This window comes from Lissotriton vulgaris, chromosome 5, assembly GCF_964263255.1.
Source record: "Lissotriton vulgaris chromosome 5, aLisVul1.2, whole genome shotgun sequence".
NCBI lineage: Eukaryota > Metazoa > Chordata > Amphibia > Caudata > Salamandridae > Lissotriton > Lissotriton vulgaris.
In genome coordinates, this window is record NC_141693.1 from 1,546,115,989 (window position 1) to 1,546,136,445 (window position 20,457).

General features: G+C 43.0%; 9 non-coding genes across 9 annotated transcripts; all 9 read right to left on the bottom strand.

Annotated features, from left to right (window-relative positions):
* Nucleotides 1-47: 47 nt before the first annotated feature.
* On the bottom strand, nt 48-120 carry TRNAR-UCG (transfer RNA arginine (anticodon UCG)). The gene has a single exon. It is a non-coding gene; the product is annotated as a tRNA-Arg (tRNA).
* Nucleotides 121-764: 644 nt separating this feature from the next.
* Nucleotides 765-837, bottom strand: TRNAR-CCU (transfer RNA arginine (anticodon CCU)). The gene has a single exon. It is a non-coding gene; the product is annotated as a tRNA-Arg (tRNA).
* An 804-nt stretch (nt 838-1,641) lies between these two features.
* Nucleotides 1,642-1,714, bottom strand: TRNAR-UCG (transfer RNA arginine (anticodon UCG)). Its single transcript has one exon. It is a non-coding gene; the product is annotated as a tRNA-Arg (tRNA).
* Nucleotides 1,715-3,234: 1,520 nt separating this feature from the next.
* On the bottom strand, nt 3,235-3,307 carry TRNAR-UCG (transfer RNA arginine (anticodon UCG)). Its single transcript has one exon. It is a non-coding gene; the product is annotated as a tRNA-Arg (tRNA).
* A 643-nt stretch (nt 3,308-3,950) lies between these two features.
* Nucleotides 3,951-4,023, bottom strand: TRNAR-CCU (transfer RNA arginine (anticodon CCU)). The gene has a single exon. It is a non-coding gene; the product is annotated as a tRNA-Arg (tRNA).
* A 3,991-nt stretch (nt 4,024-8,014) lies between these two features.
* TRNAR-UCG (transfer RNA arginine (anticodon UCG)) lies at nt 8,015-8,087 on the bottom strand. Its single transcript has one exon. It is a non-coding gene; the product is annotated as a tRNA-Arg (tRNA).
* A 9,946-nt stretch (nt 8,088-18,033) lies between these two features.
* Nucleotides 18,034-18,106, bottom strand: TRNAR-CCU (transfer RNA arginine (anticodon CCU)). Its single transcript has one exon. It is a non-coding gene; the product is annotated as a tRNA-Arg (tRNA).
* Nucleotides 18,107-18,909: 803 nt separating this feature from the next.
* On the bottom strand, nt 18,910-18,982 carry TRNAR-UCG (transfer RNA arginine (anticodon UCG)). Its single transcript has one exon. It is a non-coding gene; the product is annotated as a tRNA-Arg (tRNA).
* Nucleotides 18,983-19,626: 644 nt separating this feature from the next.
* On the bottom strand, nt 19,627-19,699 carry TRNAR-CCU (transfer RNA arginine (anticodon CCU)). Its single transcript has one exon. It is a non-coding gene; the product is annotated as a tRNA-Arg (tRNA).
* Nucleotides 19,700-20,457: the final 758 nt, after the last annotated feature.

Genomic DNA, 20,457 nt, shown 5'->3' on the forward strand with positions numbered 1-20,457 from the left:
CTTCCATTCTGAATGGAAGTCTGAGTTGTGTGACCATTGGCAAAAACCGACCACGAAGGGACTCGAACCCTCAATCTTCTGATCCGAAGTCAGACGCCTTATCCATTAGGCCATGCGGTCATATGTCCTGCTGTGCTTATTTTTATAATGTAGGTCGTATGCAAGGATGGGAAATATGATATTGATAGTTATTTAGGTTTACATCCCATTGTGTGTTTTCAGCTCCTTTCAATTAAAGCACTCTTTTGGAATCTATATAATGAAAATGTCACCAGTACGATAAGCTTTTGTTTTCTTTTTTGCATTTAAACCTCTTTCTTCATGAGAATAAAGCTCAGTTGTATGCTTTACATAGCTCTGGATCTTTCCAGAAGTGGAGAGAAACTGTTTTGACAGTAGTAAAAACTGCTCCTTTCTGGATATGCCAATTTACACATGCTCAAAGGTTGTATGTGTTTCATGAATCCTGACTTGCCCTATTCAAGTAGGTGAAAGCCTGTCACCACCTCTAGAAACAACAGTTACACCAATCCAATGCAAATCATTTTTTCCAAAGGAATATCTTCTGCCGGGTCAAAGTTGCATCTGACAAAGATAGGTGTTTAAAAATCTACTTTGTAGTTTCAGAACACCAACATGAGTCCGGAGAGTACAGAAGTAAAATGGTACCATTTCAAAGTTCCTAATACCTCATAAGCTTCTGAGCGGAAGCATGTAATAAATATATACATTTTTCTAGAAAAGTAATAGTGGATATTGGCTTTCACCTCAGATGGGACTCGAACCCACAATCCCTGGCTTAGGAGGCCAGTGCCTTATCCATTAGGCCACTGAGGCACAGATGAACACTTGCAGTCTAGAGGCATTATTTAAATGTATTCAATCGTCAAACACTGGTGTCTGCACACAGGACATTTCTCAGTTCTCTCCATAAGTAAACTTCCCATTTTCATCCTCTTCCATCCCCGACTTTAACACTCTGTTCTGTGCTATAATAGAGGCTCTGCATTTCGAGCAAGTGGAGAGAAATTGGAGGAGAACCACTTTCGACTCAACACTTCTTCTTTCCTGGATGCTTTTCTCAATAAACTGGGCTTTGACAGTGGTATCAAGCCGTCCTTGTCTTCAGCAGGACACAGAAACAGGCACCAAGTCTCCTAACCAAGTTCAACCACACTCTGCAACTTAATAGACCAATGCTTTACAAATTAGCCAACTGTGTCATCAGGAAAGGCAGCCAATGTGCCAATCCTTTATAATTCTTCTGTAGTACTTTTCTTTCTCGTAGGCAAAATTAGCACTTTAACTGCACAAATCATACAGATTTTTACACTTGAAGCACTGCATGAACACAGACTTACACACCTTGCATTTCATCTACACACCCTTAAGCTAAAAACCCATTCTGTCAAGTCAAAATTCTGCAACCCTATTACATATTCAGTGCGTGTACATAGAATCACTTCTTAATGCCACTAACATGGACAAGATTTTAGGCTGAAGATGCAATCTAAATGACTGTGCAGTATGTACTCCACTTCATGAATAATTAGGAATGAGAACATGATGGCTATAAGATTATTGGAAGAGCCTGCTTCCATTCTGAACGGAAAGCTGAGTTGTGTGTCCATTGGCAAAAACCGACCACGAAGGGACTCGAACCCTCAATCTTCTGATCCGAAGTCAGACACCTTATCCATTAGGCCACGCGGTCATTTGTCCTGCTGTGCTTATTTTTATAATGTAGGTGGTATGCAAGGATGGAAAATATGATATTGATAGTTATTTAGGTTTACATCCCATTGTGTTTTTTCAGCTCCTTTCAATTAAAGCACTCTTTTGGAATCTATATAATGAGAATGTCACCAGTACGATAAGCTTTTGTTTTCTTTTTTGCATTTAAACCTCTTTCTTCATGAGATTAAAGCTCAGTTGTATGCTTTACATAGCTCTGGATATTTCCAGAAGTGGAGAGAAACTGTTTTGACAGTAGTACAAACTGCTCCTTTCTGGATATGCCAATTTACACACACTCAAATGTTGTATACGTTTCATGAATCCTGACTTGCCCTATTCAAGTAGCTGAAAGCCTGTCACCAACTCTAGAAACAACAGTTACACCAATGCAATTCAAATCATTTTTTCCAAAGGAATATCTTCTGCCGGGTCAAAGTTGCATCTGACAAAGATAGGTGTTTAAAAATCTACTTTGTAGTTTCAGAACACCAACATGACTCTGAAGAGTACAGAAGTAAAATGGTACCATTTCAAAGTTCCTAATACCACATAAGCTTCTGAGCGGAAGCATGTAATAAATATATCAATTTTTCTGGAAAAGTAAGAGTGGATATTGGTTTTCACCTCAAATGGGACTCGAACCCACAATCCCTGGCTTAGGAGGACAGTGCCTTATCCATTAGGCCACTGAGGCACAGATGAACACTTGCAGTCTTGAGGCATTATTTAAATGTATTCAATCGTCAAACACTGGTATCTGAACACAGGACATTTCTCAGTTCTCTCCATAAGTAAACTTCCCATTTTCATCCTCTTCCATCCCCGACTTTAACACTCTGTTCTGTGCTATAATGGAGGCTCTGCATTTCGAGCAAGTGGAGAGAAATTGGAGGAGAACCACTTTCGACTCAACACTTCTTCTTTCCTGGATGCTTTTCTCAATAAACTGGGCTTTGACAGTGGTATCAAGCCGTCCTTGTATTCAGCAGGACACAGAAACAGGCACCAAGTCTCCTAACCAAGTTCAACCACACTCTGCAACTTAATAGACCAATGCTTTACAAATTAGCCAACTGTGTCATCAGCAAAGGCAGCCAATGTGCCAATCCTTTATAATTTTTCTGTAGTACTTTTCTTTCTCGTAGGCAAAATTAGCACTTTAACTGCACAAATCATACAGATTTTACACTTGAAGCACTCCATGAACACATACTTACACACCTTGCATTTCATCTACACACCCTTAAGCTAAAAACCCATTCTGTCAAGTCAAAATTCTGCAACCCTATTACATATTCAGTGTGTGTACATAGAAGCACTTCTTAATGCCACTAACATGGACAAGATTTTAGGCTGAAGAAGCAATCTAAATGACTGTGCAGTATGTACTACACTTCATGAATAATTAGGAATGAGAACATGATGGCTATAAGAGTATTGGAAGAGCCTGCTTCCATTCTGAACGGAAAGCTGAGTTGTGTGTCCATTGGCAAAAACCGACCATGAAGGGACTCGAACCCTCAATCTTCTGATCCGAAGTCAGACACCTTATCCATTAGGCCACACGGTCATATGTCCTGCTGTGCTTATTTTTATAATGTAGGTGGTATGCAAGGATGGGAAATATGATATTGATAGTTATTTAGGTTTACATCAAATTGTGTTTTTTCAGCTCCTTTCAATTAAAGCATTCTTTTGGAATCTATATAATGAGAATGTCACCAGTACGATAAGCTTTTGTTTTCTTTTTTGCATTTAAACCTCTTTCTTCATGAGATTAAAGCTCAGTTGTATGCTTTACATAGCTCTGGATATTTCCAGAAGTGGAGAGAAACTGTTTTGACAGTAGTACAAACTGCTCCTTTCTGGATATGCCAATTTACACACGCTCAAAGGTTGTATACGTTTCATGAATCCTGCCTTGCCCTATTCAAGTAGCTGAAAGCCTGTCACCACCTCTAGAAACAACAGTTACACCAATCCAATTCAAATCATTTTTTCCAAAGGAATATCTTCTGCCGGGTCAAAGTTGCATCTGACAAAGATAGGTGTTTAAAAATCTACTTTGTAGTTTCAGAACACCAACATGACCCTGAAGAGTAGAGAAGTAAAATGGTACCATTTCAAAGTTCCCGTACCTCATAAGCTTCTGAGCGGAAGCACGTAATAAATATATAAATTTTTCTGGAAAAGTAAGAGCAGATATTGGTTTTCACCTCAGATGGGACTCGAACCCACAATCCCTGGCTTAGGAGGCCAGTGCCTTATCCATTAGGCCACTGAGGCACAGATAAACACTTGCAGTCTAGAGGCATTATTCAAATGTATTCAATCGTCAAACACTGGTGTCTGCACACAGGACATTTCTCAGTTCTCTCCATAAGTAAACTTCCCATTTTCATCCTCTTCCATCCCCGACTTTAACACTCTGTTCTGTGCTATAATGGAGGCTCTGCATTTCGAGCAAGTGGAGAGAAATTGGAGGAGAACCACTTTCGACTCAACACTTCTTCTTTCCTGGATGCTTTTCTCAATAAACTGGGCTTTGACAGTGGTATCAAGCCGTCCTTGTCTTCAGCAGGACACAGAAACAGGCACCAAGTCTCCTAACCAAGTTCAACCACACTCTGCAACTTATTATACCAATGCTTTACAAATTATCCAACTGTGTCATCAGCAAAGGCAGCCAATGTGCCAATCCTTTATAATTCTTCTGTAGTACTTTTCTTTCTCGTAGGCAAAATTAGCACTTTAACTGCACAAATCATACAGATTTTACACTTGAAGCACTCCATGGACCCATACTTACACACCTTGCATTTCATCTACACACCCTTAAGCTAAAAACCCATTCTGTCAAGTCAAAATTCTGCAACCCTATTACATATTCAGTGCGTGTACATAGAAGCACTTCTTAATGCCACTAACATGAACAAGATTTTAGGCTGAATATGCAATCTAAATGACTGTGCAGTATGTACTCCACTTCATGAATAATTAGGAATGAGAACATGATGGCTATAAGAGTATTGGAAGAGCCTGCTTCCATTCTGAATGGAAAGCTGAGTTGTGTGACCATTGGCAAAAACCGACCACGATGGGACTCGAACCCTCAATCTTCTGATCCGAAGTCAGACGCCTTATCCAGTAGGCCACGCGGTCATATGTCCTGCTGTGCTTATTTTTATAATGTAGGTGGTATGCAAGGATGGGAAATATGATATTTATAGTTATTTAGGTCTACATCCCATTGTGTGTTTTCAGCTCCTTTCAATTAAAGCACTCTTTTGGAATCTATATAATGAAAATGTCACCAGTACGATAAGCTTTTGTTTTCTTTTTTGCATTTAAACCTCTTTCTTCATGAGATTAAAGCTCAGTTGTATGCTTTACATAGCTCTGGATATTTCCAGAATTGGAGAGAAACTGTTTTGACAGTAGTTCAAACTGCTCCTTTCTGGATATGCCAATTTACACACGCTCAAAGGTTGTATGTGTTTCATGAATCCTGACTTGCCCTATTCAAGTAGCTGAAAGCCTGTCACCACCTCTAGAAACAACAGTTACACCAATCCAATTCAAATCATTTTTTCCAAAGGAATATCTTCTGCTGGGTCAAAGTTGCATCTGACAAAGATAGGTGTTTAAAAATCTACTTTGTAGTTTCAGAACACCAACATGACTCTGAAGAGTACAGAAGTAAAATGGTACCATTTCAAAGTTCCTAATACCACATAAGCTTCTGAGCGGAAGCGTGTAATAAATATATCAATTTTTCTGGAAAAGTAAGAGTGGATATTGGTTTTCACCTAAGATGGGACTTGAAGCCACAATCCCTGGCTTAGGAGGCCAGTGCCTTATCCATTAGGCCACTGAGGCACAGATAAACACTTGCAGTCTAGAGGCATTATTTAAATGTATTCAATCGTCAAACACTGGTGTCTGCACACAGGACATTTCTCAGTTCTCTCCATAAGTAAACTTCCCATTTTCATCCTCTTCCATCCCCGACTTTAACACTCTGTTCTGTGCTATAATGGAGGCTCTGCATTTCGAGCAAGTGGAGAGAAATTGGAGGAGAACCACTTTCGACTCAACACTTCTTCTTTCCTGGATGCTTTTCTCAATAAACTGGGCTTTGACAGTGGTATCAAGCCGTCCTTGTCTTCAGCAGGACACAGAAACAGGCACCAAGTCTCCTAACCAAGTTCAACCACACTCTGCAACTTATTATACCAATGCTTTACAAATTATCCAACTGTGTCATCAGCAAAGGCAGCCAATGTGCCAATCCTTTATAATTCTTCTGTAGTACTTTTCTTTCTCGTAGGCAAAATTAGCACTTTAACTGCACAAATCATACAGATTTTACACTTGAAGCACTCCATGGACCCATACTTACACACCTTGCATTTCATCTACACACCCTTAAGCTAAAAACCCATTCTGTCAAGTCAAAATTCTGCAACCCTATTACATATTCAGTGCGTGTACATAGAAGCACTTCTTAATGCCACTAACATGAACAAGATTTTAGGCTGAATATGCAATCTAAATGACTGTGCAGTATGTACTCCACTTCATGAATAATTAGGAATGAGAACATGATGGCTATAAGAGTATTGGAAGAGCCTGCTTCCATTCTGAATGGAAAGCTGAGTTGTGTGACCATTGGCAAAAACCGACCACGATGGGACTCGAACCCTCAATCTTCTGATCCGAAGTCAGACGCCTTATCCAGTAGGCCACGCGGTCATATGTCCTGCTGTGCTTATTTTTATAATGTAGGTGGTATGCAAGGATGGGAAATATGATATTTATAGTTATTTAGGTCTACATCCCATTGTGTGTTTTCAGCTCCTTTCAATTAAAGCACTCTTTTGGAATCTATATAATGAAAATGTCACCAGTACGATAAGCTTTTGTTTTCTTTTTTGCATTTAAACCTCTTTCTTCATGAGATTAAAGCTCAGTTGTATGCTTTACATAGCTCTGGATATTTCCAGAAGTGGAGAGGATTTTTTTTTTATCAGTAGTACAAACTGCTCCTTTCTGGATATGCCAATTTACACACGCTCAAAGGTTGTATGTGTTTCATGAATCCTGACTTGCCCTATTCAAGTAGCTGAAAGCCTGTCACCACCTCTAGAAACAACAGTTACACCAATCCAATTCAAATCATTTTTTCCAAAGGAATATCTTCTGCTGGGTCAAAGTTGCATCTGACAAAGATAGGTGTTTAAAAATCTACTTTGTAGTTTCAGAACACCAACATGACTCTGAAGAGTACAGAAGTAAAATGGTACCATTTCAAAGTTCCTAATACCACATAAGCTTCTGAGCGGAAGCGTGTAATAAATATATCAATTTTTCTGGAAAAGTAAGAGTGGATATTGGTTTTCACCTAAGATGGGACTTTAAGCCACAATCCCTGGCTTAGGAGGCCAGTGCCTTATCCATTAGGCCACTGAGGCACAGATAAACACTTGCAGTCTAGAGGCATTATTTAAATGTATTCAATCGTCAAACACTGGTGTCTGCACACAGGACATTTCTCAGTTCTCTCCATAAGTAAACTTCCCATTTTCATCCTCTTCCATCCCCAACTTTAACACTCTGTTCTGTGCTATAATGGAGGCTCTGCATTTCGAGCAAGTGGAGAGAAATTGGAGGAGAACCACTTTCGACTCAACACTTCTTCTTTCCTGGATGCTTTTCTCAATAAACTGGGCTTTGACAGTGGTATCAAGCCGTCCTTGTCTTCAGCAGGACACAGAAACAGGCACCAAATCTCCGAACCAAGTTCAACCACACTCTGCAACTTAATAGACCAATGCTTCACAAATTAGCCAACTGTGTCATCAGCAAAGGCAGCCAATGTGCCAATCCTTTATAATTCTTCTGTAGTACTTCTCTTTCTCGTAGGCAAAATTAGCACTTTAACTGCACAAATCATACAGATTTTACACTTGAAGCACTCCATGAACACATACTTACACACCTTGCATTTCATCTACACACCCTTAAGCTAAAAACCCATTCTGTCAAGTCAAAATTCTGCAACCCTATTACATATTCAGTGCTTGTACATAGAAGCACTTCTTAATGCCACTAACATGAACAAGATTTTAGGCTGAAGATGCAATCTAAATGACTGTGCAGTATGTACTCCACTTCATGAATAATTAGGAACGAGAACATGATGGCTATAAGAGTATTGGAAGAGCCTGCTTCCATTCTGAATGGAAATCTGAGTTGTGTGACCATTGGCAAAAACCGACCACGAAGGGACTTGAACCCTCAATCTTCTGATCCGAAGTCAGACGCCTTATCCATTAGGCCACGCAGTCATATGTCCTGCTGTGCTTATTTTTATAATGTAGGTGGTATGCAAGGATGGGAAATATGATATTGATAGTTATTTAGGTTTACATCCCACTGTGTGTTTTCAGCTCCTTTCAAATAAAGCACTCTTTTGGAATCTATATAATGAAAATGTCACCAGTACGATAAGCTTTTGTTTTCTTTTTTGCATTTAAACCTCTTTCTTCATGAGAATAAAGCTCAGTTGTATGCTTTACATAGCTCTGGATATTTCTAGAGGTGGAGAGAAACTGTTTTGACAGTAATAAAAACTGCTCCTTTCTGGATATGCCAATTTACACACGCTCAAAGGTTGTATACGTTTCATGAATCCTGACTTGCCCTATTCAAGTAGCTGAAAGCCTGTTGTAGTAATTCGGGGTTCCCAAGGCCTACACGCTCCGGAGATAACCCACTCACACTCAAGAACAGTTGGCACGGAAACTGTAAAAGGCAAAGAACAAGTTTATTAAGACCCCATGGGGTGGTGGTACACTCAAACAGCACCCTTCGGCAATGCAAGAGGTATCACACCGAACATCGGTGTGACCCCGTTTATATACAGTTTGGGGCAATAAAAGATAGGCGGCACAAGTTAAGACACATTTTCGAGACATATATGGTCATGTTTTGGAATACTGCCAGCTCATTGGAGGGTGGGCACACTCCCCTGGTCAGTTTGGTGCACATTCCTGAAGATCTACGGGTCAGTGGGAGCTGCGCATGTGCGGCTTGACCAGTACTAAAAATAGCCTGTTGCTGGGCAGACAAGAGTGGTCAGTGGAACGGACAACGGACTAAAGGGCACGTCGGCCACGAGGCCGCTCATGATCTAAGATGGCCGCCGCAACATTCAAAATGGCGTTTATCGTATATGGCCAAGTTAAGAAGGACAACGTATAGGTTCAGCTAATCGCTAATACGGAAGGGCCAATTTACGACAGACGACCCTTTTAGCGTTTAGCTGAATCTACCTCATAATGAACATAATCAGGATGTTCGTCCGCAATGTCTATTAACATAATTTTGGTCACCTCTTTGTGCATCATCATTTTGTCATGGGCAAGAGCTCGCCTTGAAGGTAAGCAAGCTGATAAACACATTGAACATAAGGCTGGGCCACATTGAATACATAAACATATGAAAAACATTGCTCCCACAAGCATACAGAGAATTGTCAACAGTTTCCAGCCCCAAGTTGCAATCGTAGACCAGAACCATCCTGAGAGTGTCCAAGTTCCATTGTCCGGGTGTATCTCAGCAGCTATTTTATGCAGCTTGGAAATAGCATCATACACAGATGGAGAATTGTCCGGAACGTATACGCAACAGCTGCTTCCGATAATTCTACATGCCCCCCCAAGATCAGCCAAAACAACGTCCAACACCATTCGATTTTGGAGGGTAACAATTCTGGAAATCTGTAATTCCTCGGTAATATTCCCCAGGGCAATGGCAGTGTCATTTGCAACAGCCTCAACAACACGTGTCAGTCGTCTTATTTTCCGGCTGTTCAGTGCAGCCCCCACAAAGGAGAATAGTCCCAGATTAAAATCCACATACTGTTGTAATGCAGTGTCCGTTTGGTCAATGTCCTCCAGGGCAACAGTTCGTTTAACCCTATTCAAAACGAAATCATGGTACAGTGTATAATCGTTGTGGTACATCGGAGGGGCAATGAATACAGGGGGTAACACAAACGATACGTAGCACGTGCCCAACCACCCCACTGGAAGCTGATGGTATCCCTTCGTTCCACAGATAAAGTATGTATTTTGTGATGCAACAAATGAGATGCCATTCGGGCTATCAAACGTAAGAGAGATGTTACATTCGCTTTTCCCCACTGCAATCGTGCCCTTGTTTCTGATACATAAATCGGCTTTTGTGGCAATGACATTTATAACATGAGCACTAGATACATTAACATTCCGCTGATTGCTGTATACACGTGGGGCAGATATATTGTCAGGCCTATACTCTTCCCATTCGAAACGTGTACCCTCAGCCCGGGGAAACCCATCCTTGTCATGGAAACATACTTTATTCAAACGAAAAAGCACCCCCCCTTTGGTTGGCCATCTCAAAGTAAAAAGGAGGGTGTACCAGGCGTTGCATGACCCATTGTGTGAAAACGGGAGTGGAATAAGTGGGGTGCCCCCTCTCTTCTGGTGCCCAGGCAACATTCCACACACCCAACAATTCGAGGTATTGGTCATGTTATGCGTGTGGTGAAGAATCTGAATGAAACTGTTATTTAAATACGTTTGGCGATGGCGCTCTTCATGAAAGGGCAGTGTGAAATGAAAATGTTCAGACGGTGCCGGGGTAGTCGGCAGCAAATGTTTACGTACAGGCACCACAAGTTCGACTACCCAGGCTATAACAGCTATCACCACAATAGTCAAGACAAAGAGAAAGGCACCCAATATTTTCTTATTACGAGATGCCGTTGATGCCATATTTCAAGATTGTTCGTGCAAAATCTCAAATAGCACCAATTGTTCGCAAATGGTCCACAAATTGTCTCAGATACACGTACGTGTAGACCTAAAAAAAAGAAAAATGCGGTGCTGAACTCCGAGGTAGCCGTTGTTTTCTTCTCCGGGCCAAGACGGGTGTCGCTACTCTGGCAGAACTGATCCCCCCCCTTGGAATTCCCGGTTTCCGTTTCACAAACCTGGAGCGGTAACCAACCAGTCATTAAAAAAAAAGGAACACAAAAATCTTCTTATCGTGGACGTAGGTCGTAGCGCTCTCTTCCGATAGCAGATTGGTCCGGGAAGACTCCCTCCACTTCGGCCGACGTCACAGCTGGGCTCTTTTCTTTCTCCAAAATCTCCTTATAATCAGTCAACACAGCAGGAGTCACCAGATCCGGAGAGACATGGCGACAATGTGTCGAATGCACCCACCGCTTTCTGTTTGTCACTCGTACTGCGGTGCGGGTCGCCAGGAGGACCTGCTCGGGGCCCTTCCACCTAGGCTCCAGACTGCTTGCTCTCTCAAACGAGCGGACCATTACATGGTCACCAGGACGAAGATCATGGCCCTCTCCAGTAGAGTTGTCCGGGAGCGCTTCTCGAACCTGTTGATGAATAGAGAGCAAATCATTTGTTAAACGTGCCAAATAATCATTCATCATAACACAAGGCACATCATGTATTAATCGCGACTTGGGCACCCCCCAGATATTCATAGGGCGGCCAAACACCACCTCATAGGGCGTAAGGCGGGTTCGTGAGTGGGGTACTGATCTAAGAGATAGTAGTGCTAGCGGCAACGCATCTGGCCACTTCAATGATGTAGACGCCACAATTTTGGCCAGCTTAAGCTTCAACGTGGCATTGTACCGCTCGACCAAACCTGCTGACTGAGGGTGGAATACAGCGTGGAACTTTTGCTGAATCCCTAACCCCTTCAGTACATATTCCACAATCTTTCCAACAAAATGGGGCCCATTATCGCTCCACAAAAATTTGCAAACTCCAAAGCGAGGAAAGAATTCCTTAAGCAACACCTTAGCTGTTGTCAAAGCTGTATTGTCTTTCGTGGGGTAGGCCTCAACCCATTTGCTAAAAGCACACACCACCACTAGGACGTACTTCAGGTTATTGCAACGCTCGAGTTGGATGTAATCCATTTGAAGCACCTCAAACGGTGCAGAGGGTGGAACGAACCCTCCTTTCGGAGTATGGGTCCCCTTTCCAGGATTGTGTTGCAAACATACCAGGCAGGTCTGCACTACTCTCTTTGCAGTATTCGCAATCTCGGGATGCTCCCAAACTCGTGTTAAAAGCCGAGTTATTGCAAGAGCTCCGACATGAGCCAGTCCATGTGTCATCTGGACCATCGCCTGTAAGTACGCCGCAGGCAATTTCCACTTCTCCATGTCTTTGCTTCTCCAACTACCCCATCTGCTGCCCAAGCCGCAAGTTCAGATTCTGTGGCTGATTTTTGGATATCCCATATCTCTGCTCTAGCATCACTCCATCGCTCAGCCTGTGATTGTACCACGTACATGGGGGAGCTAGTTCGGGACATAGCCGTTTGCCTTGCTATACTGTCTGCAAAGGCATTTCCTTGACCCACTTTATCCGTAATCTTTTTATGGGCACTGCACTTTACTATCGCTACTTTCTTAGGGCCAAGCAACGCATTTAGGAGATCACGCACTAGCTCTCCGTGCATAATGTGCTCTCCGTGTGATGTCAGAAACCCGTGTTCTCTCCAAAGAAGCCCAAAGTCGTGGGCCACTCCAAAGGCATACCGGCTGTCCGTGTATATGTTCACACATAATCCGGCACTCAATTCGCAGGCTCTTGTTAAAGCTATCAGCTCTGCTGCCTGAGCTGATTTTTGTGGTATCCTAGCTGTTTCTACCACTGTCTTAAGCGTCGTGATCGCGTATGCTGCGGAAGTCGTTCCATCTGGCAGCCTTAAACACGATCCATCAACCCACAGTTCCCCATCCACATCAGGAAGTGGCACATCCTGTAAGTCAACACGACCCTTTGTCTGCTCCTTAGTCAGGAAAACACAGTCGTGATGTTTTTCTTCCTGACCCTCCTCGGCCGGATAGGGCAATAAAGTGGCAGGGTTCAAAGTAGCGCATCTTTTCAATGTTATATGTGGCGCTAAGAGTGTCAGCTCATATCCTGTAAGTCGTGCACTCGTGAGGTATTCAGTCTTTGTTTTGTTTAACAGGGCATCTACTGCATGAGGGACTAACACTAACAATTTGTGTGATAACACTATGCCCTCACTCTGTCGTATGGCTACTGCTGTTGCTGCTACCGCTCGAAAACACCCAGGCAACCCTCGTGCTACAGGATCCAAAATGGCAGAGAAATATGCACATGGCCTCTGCTTATCCCCGTGTAATTGCACTAACACTGACAACGCGCACCCATCATTCTCGTGCACGTACAATGTGAAAAGTTTCGTATAGTCTGGTGTACCTAACACGGGTGCGGAACAAAGGGCCTGCCTCAACTGTTCAAAAGCCTTCTGACATTCATCTGTCCACTCAAGGGGCATTGGTGTAGCTTTGGACAGTAACGCTAACAAAGGTTTTATGATATGTGAAAATCCCATGATCCATTGCCTACAAAAGGACGTCAACCCTATGAAGGCACGCACATCTCTCTGCGTGCGGGGGACTGGTGTGTCTAAAATTGCTTGAATTCGATCAGATGTTAATGCACGTCCCTCCTTAGACAACAGATGACCGAGGTAGGTCACCTGGGGTCTACAGTATTGGAGCTTTTTCTTGGAAACCTTGTGATTGTGTTGCGCCAGAAAGGAAAGCAACGCAATCGTACTCTGTTCACATTGCGCATAGGAGTCAGCGGCAAGCAGAAGGTCATCCACGTACTGGATGAGCGCAACGCCGGACTGCAATTTAAAAGAATCTAGTTGCCTTTTCAAAGCCTGGCTGTAGATGCTAGGGCTTTCAGTATATCCTTGGGGAACACGACAAAATCTATACGATTTATTATTGAGTGTAAAACCAAACAGATATCTGCTGTCTGGGTGAACAGGGATAGAAAAGAATGCATTCTTTAAGTCAATCACGCTAAAAGTGGTGGCCGTCGGTGGAACCAAAGTAAGCAAAGTCGTGATATCAGACACCACCGGGTATTGGGGAATGACAATTTTATTTATCTCCCGCAAATCAATAATAAATCGATAGATCTTGCCATCTGCGTCTCTCTTAAGAATCGGTAGAATAGGGCTGTTACAAACATTATAAGGGACCTCCTCCACCACCCCTGCAGAAATCAAATCCTGAACAATATGTGTCAGTGCAATTTCACCTTCTTTCGAAATCTTATACTGTGGCACTCGTGGTAGAGGGCCCCCCTCCTTAACAGTAATATGTATTGGTGGAATACGCATCTCTCCCACATCCGTATCTGAGGTCGCCCACAACGTGTGCGGCAGAGAGGCCAAAGCAGGGATGTCTAAAATGGCATAAAATCTGTCAGGGTCAGGGCAATCATCAGGGTCAGGGTAATTGTCATTCAGAATAACCCGCACTCCCTCTGGAGCGCAACGTATTGTCGCTCGAAAATATTTAAGTAAATCAATGCCCAGGATATTGTCTGGGGTATGGGGTGATAACAAAAATTGGCCAAAACTGAAATATTTGTCAATGCATAGTGCTAGGGGCTTGGACAATGGGCTGGGGGAGGGTGTGCCATCAAACCCTACACACGTAATCATTTCGCCAGACAGGGGAGCCCTCGGAACCAAGTTTTTCGACAGAGCGCTATGAGTAGCTCCTGTGTCGACTAGAAATTGATCAGTAGAACCCAAAATACCCGCTGTTACATATGGACCTTGCTGATCTACCGGCACTTCAACTGATTCCTTACCCCATCCTACGCAATCCTATGCATGCACATAATCCTGGTGTTCCACATTCTCTCCTTCCGAAATCTGATATTGATTCCGTCTATCAAACGTATTCCGTTCGCCCTGGCCACGGCCCCTCTCCTCAACCTTTCCACGATCACCTCCGCCACCTCTCGCTCCAGTATAACCTCCTCTCGACCTTCCACTTCCTCGACCACGCTGACTACGCTGTTCGCGAAGTACCGGACAATCTTCGGCCCAATGCCCAAACTCCTTACAATAAGCACACTGATCCTCCGCAATGTCCGTACGACCATACGACGCGTTTCCTCCACCTCGTCTACCTCTATCGTTCCCTCTGCCCTGTGTTCCCCGAACCTGTGCCAACATCACCTTCGTTTTCAATTCCTTCGCCTTTTTCTCTACACTTTCTTTAGCCTCCACTTCCTGCCGCTCATAATACTGAGCCATAGTTAACAAGGACGCAGGGGTCGCCGTGGCCCAGGAACTTTCACTCGACTTCAACCGCTTTGCAATCTCTAGTAGGAGATTAGCTACATACTTATCTACAAACAAATGCCGACCCGTATCGTCTGTTAAAGATTGACCACTGTAATCATGAAAGGCTTCCTCGAAGCGTGTAAAGAAATCTGAAACCGTTTCATCGGGTTTCTGCTTGCACGACGTTAACATGGTCCAATCAATCTTTTTGGATGGAACAAGCGTTTTTAATTTATTCAAGATAGCTGCCGGTAGATCCAGGATTAGCTGACAGGGCTTACATGCTGGTTCTCTGTCTAAATCTGCAGCATTTATTTCTTTCCATGTAGCTCCCAATATCGTTTCGTCATTATTTTTACGAATTTGTCGCCACATATCAGGTGGTAATATCAGCCCAAAAAACAAATCTATGTCTACGAGAGTCATCACACAAGACGATATAGCCCCCTCCACCCCCTCATAAAATGCCGCTGGATTCTTCCGAAGATCAGGTAAAGAATTTTTCAATGCCATGACATCTGCTCTATTCCATGGCGTGTAAACCCAGTTATACACAAAATACCCTTTCGCATCCTTCGATAATTTATCCTCATCCGTACCTTCCCCCTTCGGCGGAACATACAAAGGCGCAGCTTCACGCATAGGCATAACATGCAACGCAGAACTCTTATCTGAACCACGGAGAGAACACTCTTTGGCCTGCCCATTGTTCTCCAATTCGGACTCCTTTTGCCTCTTTTTCCGCTCCTCCCGCAATCGGGTTGTCTCATCCCGCAACTTGATCAATTGCGCAAACAGGTCATCGACATCTGAAAGATCAAAATCACCTTTAGTCAAATTTTCACGGTACACTGACAACGCTTTGGGTTCTAACGTATCAGAAAGGTCACGATATGCGCCTACTACTTCATCCGCCAGACTAGACAAAAAGTACATCAATTCAAGATCCGACCACCCTTTCTTTTCTGATACCAATTGCTCCTGAGTAACACTACGTTTATTCACTTTACGAGCCCAACTACGTAGATGAGCGGACCTCTCCGTAGTAAACCTGAGAGCAGATATACCCTTCTTGCTCGAATTATCCTGTCCGTCATCATCAGAATCCACAGCTGGAGCCGTCGGCGTAACATACGGAGGCGGTGACCGATCTAGCAAAGAAAAATCATCAATTTCATTATTAAGGACAGGATAAAGCGGTCGGCGAATAGGAAACTGGCCAGTCGTTTGCAAATTACGTTCCCGTTCCTCCCTTTCTTTCTTCTCCTGAGCCTCCTTTTCCTCAAGCTGTAAAGCCTTATCCCGAGCAGCCTTGCGCTGCTCTTTGTCCGCCAAGGCAACCTCACGCTTCATTCGCTCACGCGCCGCTTTCTCCCACATTCGCACACAATCAAACATATTTTGTCTAGACCTGCGTTGAAACATACATTGCTCTACAAATTGTATTTTACTCAAATCATAAGACCCGTGTAGAGGCCATTGCAATTCAGGATCGGCCTTGGTGTATTTATGCCATAATTTACTGTACATAATAGGAGGAAGGCCACATTTTATGTACATGTCCCTATTTGGTGTTCCCTCTGGGGGAGCCGGCTGTGATTCCGCTAACCTAATTGAGGTACCTTCTCCAAGACAACACATTCCTCGAAGTGTGCTGAAAACAGGCATGTTCAAAAAGTATCACGAAAGCGTGACACCGGACAAAATGGCACTTACAGTTCTTCACACAATTGTGCCGCTCAAAGGAAAAAAAAACAAAGTTAGAGAAACATCTCTACATGCCTGCCTATGTGAAGTGCACTACACATATAAGTTCAAAGATCACAAATTCACAATGTTAGCTAACTCAAATCAAAGATCATAGGACTTCGGCAAGCGTCCGAGGACTACCTTACCGATCACAAAGCACAGATTTTCAGTAAGCGTCCGAAGACTACCTTACCGAACACAAAGCTTACCAAATTCCCAAATATCCAGATTCCAACTGCCAAGGTCTTGTAAGCCAAATCAGCCAAACGGCACTTTCGCAATGATGCAGACACTTCGAAGACTCAGTCGGAGACCGGCGCCACCTGGAAGGTCAGATCGGAAGGAAAGGAAAAAACACCGTGGCAGCCAAGACTCGAGTCACTCGTGGCAGCGCGCGCCCATGGCGGGTTTCCAAGCCTTCGTCACGACCTCTCCTTCGGGCATCCGAGTCGCCGATGAGTCCCACCAGAGTCGCCAATTGTAGTAATTCGGGGTTCCCAAGGCCTACACGCTCCGGAGATAACCCACTCACACTCAAGAACAGTTGGCACGGAAACTGTAAAAGGCAAAGAACAAGTTTATTAAGACCCCATGGGGTGGTGGTACACTCAAACAGCACCCTTCGGCAATGCAAGAGGTATCACACCGAACATCGGTGTGACCCCGTTTATATACAGTTTGGGGCAATAAAAGATAGGCGGCACAAGTTAAGACACATTTTCGAGACATATATGGTCATGTTTTGGAATACTGCCAGCTCATTGGAGGGTGGGCACACTCCGCTGGTCAGTTTGGTGCACATTCCTCAAGATCTACGGGTCAGTGGGAGCTGCGCATGTGCGGCTTGACCAGTACTAAAAATAGCCTGTTGCTGGGCAGACAAGAGTGGTCAGTGGAACGGACAACGGACTAAAGGGCACGTCGGCCACGAGGCCGCTCATGATTTAAGATGGCCGCCGCAACATTCAAAATGGCGTTTATCGTATATGGCCAAGTTAAGAAGGACAACGTATAGGTTCAGCTAATCGCTAATACGGACGGGCCAATTTACGACACTGTCACCACCTCTAGAAACAACAGTTACACCAATCCAATTCAAATAATTTTTTCCAAAGGAATATCTTCTGCCGGGTCAAAGTTGCATCTGACAAAGATAGGTGTTTAAAAATCTACTTTGTAGTTTCAGAACACCAACATGACTCTGAAGAGTACAGAAGTAAAATGGTACCATTTTAAAGTTCCTAATACCACATAAGCTTCTGAGCGGAAGCATGTAATAAATATATCAATTTTTCTGGAAAAGTAAGAGTGGATATTGGTTTTCACCTCAGATGGGACTCGAACCCACAATCCCTGGCTTAGGAGGCCAGTGCCTTATCCATTCGGCCACTGAGGCACAGATAAACACTTGCAGTCTAGAGGCATTATTTAAATGTATTCAATCGTCAAACACTGGTGTCTGCACACAGGACATTTCTCAGTTCTCTCCATAAGTAAACTTCCCATTTTCATCCTCTTCCATCCCCGACTTTAACACTCTGTTCTGTGCTATGATGGACTCTCTGCATTTCGAGCAAGTGGAGAAAAATTGGAGGAGAACCCCTCTCGACTCAACACTTCTTCTTTCCTGAATGCTTTTCTCAATAAACTGGGCTTTGACAGTGGTATCAAGCCGTCCTTGTCTTCAGCAGGACACAGAAACAGGCACCAAGTCTCCTAACCAAGTTCAACCACACTCTGCAACTTAATAGACCAATGCATCACAAATTAGCCTACTGTGTCATCAGCAAAGGCAGCCAATGTGCCAATCCTTCATAATTCTTCTGTAGTACTTCTCTTTCTCGTAGGCAAAATTAGCACTTTGGCTGCACAAATCATACAGATTTTACACTTGAAGCACTCCATGAACACATACTTACACACCTTGCATTTCATCTACACACCCTTAAGCTAAAAACCCATTCTGTCAAGTCAAAATTCTGCAACCCTATTACATATTCCATGCGTGTACATAGAAGCACTTCTTAATGCCACTAACATGAACAAGATTTTAGGTTGAAGATGCAATCTAAATGACTGTGCAGTATGTACTCCACTTCATGAATAATTAGGAATGAGAACATGATGGCTATATGAGTATTGGAAGAGCCTGCTTCCATTCTGAATGGAAAGCTGATTTGTGTGACCATTGGCAAACACCGACCACGAAGGGACTCGAACCCTCAATCTTCTGATCCGAAGTCAGATGCCTTATCCATTAGGCCACGCGGTCATATGTCCTGCTGTGCTTATTTTTATAATGTAGGTGGTATGCAAGAATGGGAAATATGATATTTATAGTTATTTAGGTTTACATCCCATTGTGTGTTTTCAGCTCCTTTCAATTAAAGCACTCTTTTGGAATCTATATAATGAAAATGTCACCAGTACGATAAGCTTTTGTTTTCTTTTTTGCATTTAAACCTCTTTCTTCATGAGAATAAAGCTCAGTTGTATGCTTTACATAGCTCTGGAAATTTCTAGAGGTGGAGAGAAACTGTTTTGACAGTAGTAAAAACTGCTCCTTTCTGGATATGCCAATTTACACACGCTCAAAGGTTGTATACGTTTCATGAATCCTAACTTGCCCTATTCAAGTAGCTGAAAGCCTGTCACCACCTCTAGAAACAACAGTTACACCAATCCAATTCAAATCATTTTTTCCAAAGGAATATCTTCTGCCGGGTCAAAGTTGCATCTGACAAAGATAGGTGTTTAAAAATCTACTTTGTAGTTTCAGAACACCAACATGACTCTGAAGAGTACAGAAGTAAAATGGTACCATTTCAAAGTTCCTAATACCACATAAGCTTCTGAGTGGAAGCATGTAATAAATATATCAATTTTTCTGGAAAAGTAAGAGTGGATATTGGTTTTCACCTCAGATGGGACTCGAACCCACAATCCCTGGCTTAGGAGGCCAATGCCCTATCCATTAGGCCACTGAGGCACAGATAAACACTTGCAGTCTAGAGGCATTATTTAAATGTATTCAATCGTCAAACACTGGTGTCTGCACAAAGGACATTTCTCAGTTCTCTCCATAAGTAAACTTCCCATTTTCATCCTCTTCCATCCCCGACTTTAACACTCTGTTCTGTGCTATAATGGACTCTCTGCATTTCGAGCAAGTGGAGAGTAATTGGAGGAGAACCCCTCTCGACTCAACACTTCTTCTTTCCTGAATGCTTTTCTCAATAAACTGGGCTTTGACAGTGGTATCAAGCCGTCCTTGTCTTCAGCAGGACACAGAAACAGGCACCACGTCTCCTAACCAAGTTCAACCACACTCTGCAACTTAATAGACCAATGCTTCACAAATTAGCCAACTGTGTCATCAGCAAAGGCAGCCAATGTGCCAATCCTTTATAATTCTTCTGTAGTACTTTTCTTTCTCGTAGGCAAAATTAGCACTTTAACTGCACAAATCATACAGATTTTACACTTGAAGCACTCCATGAACACATACTTACACACCTTGCATTTCATCTACACACCCTTAAGCTAAAAACCCATTCTGTCAAGTCAAAATTCTGCAACCCTATTACATATTCAGTGCGTGTACATAGAAGCACTTCTTAATGCCACTAACATGAACAAGATTTTAGGCTGAAGATGCAATCTAAATGACTGTGCAGTATGTACTCCAATTCATGAATAATTAGGAATGAGAACATGATGGCTATAAGAGTATTGGAAGAGCCTGCT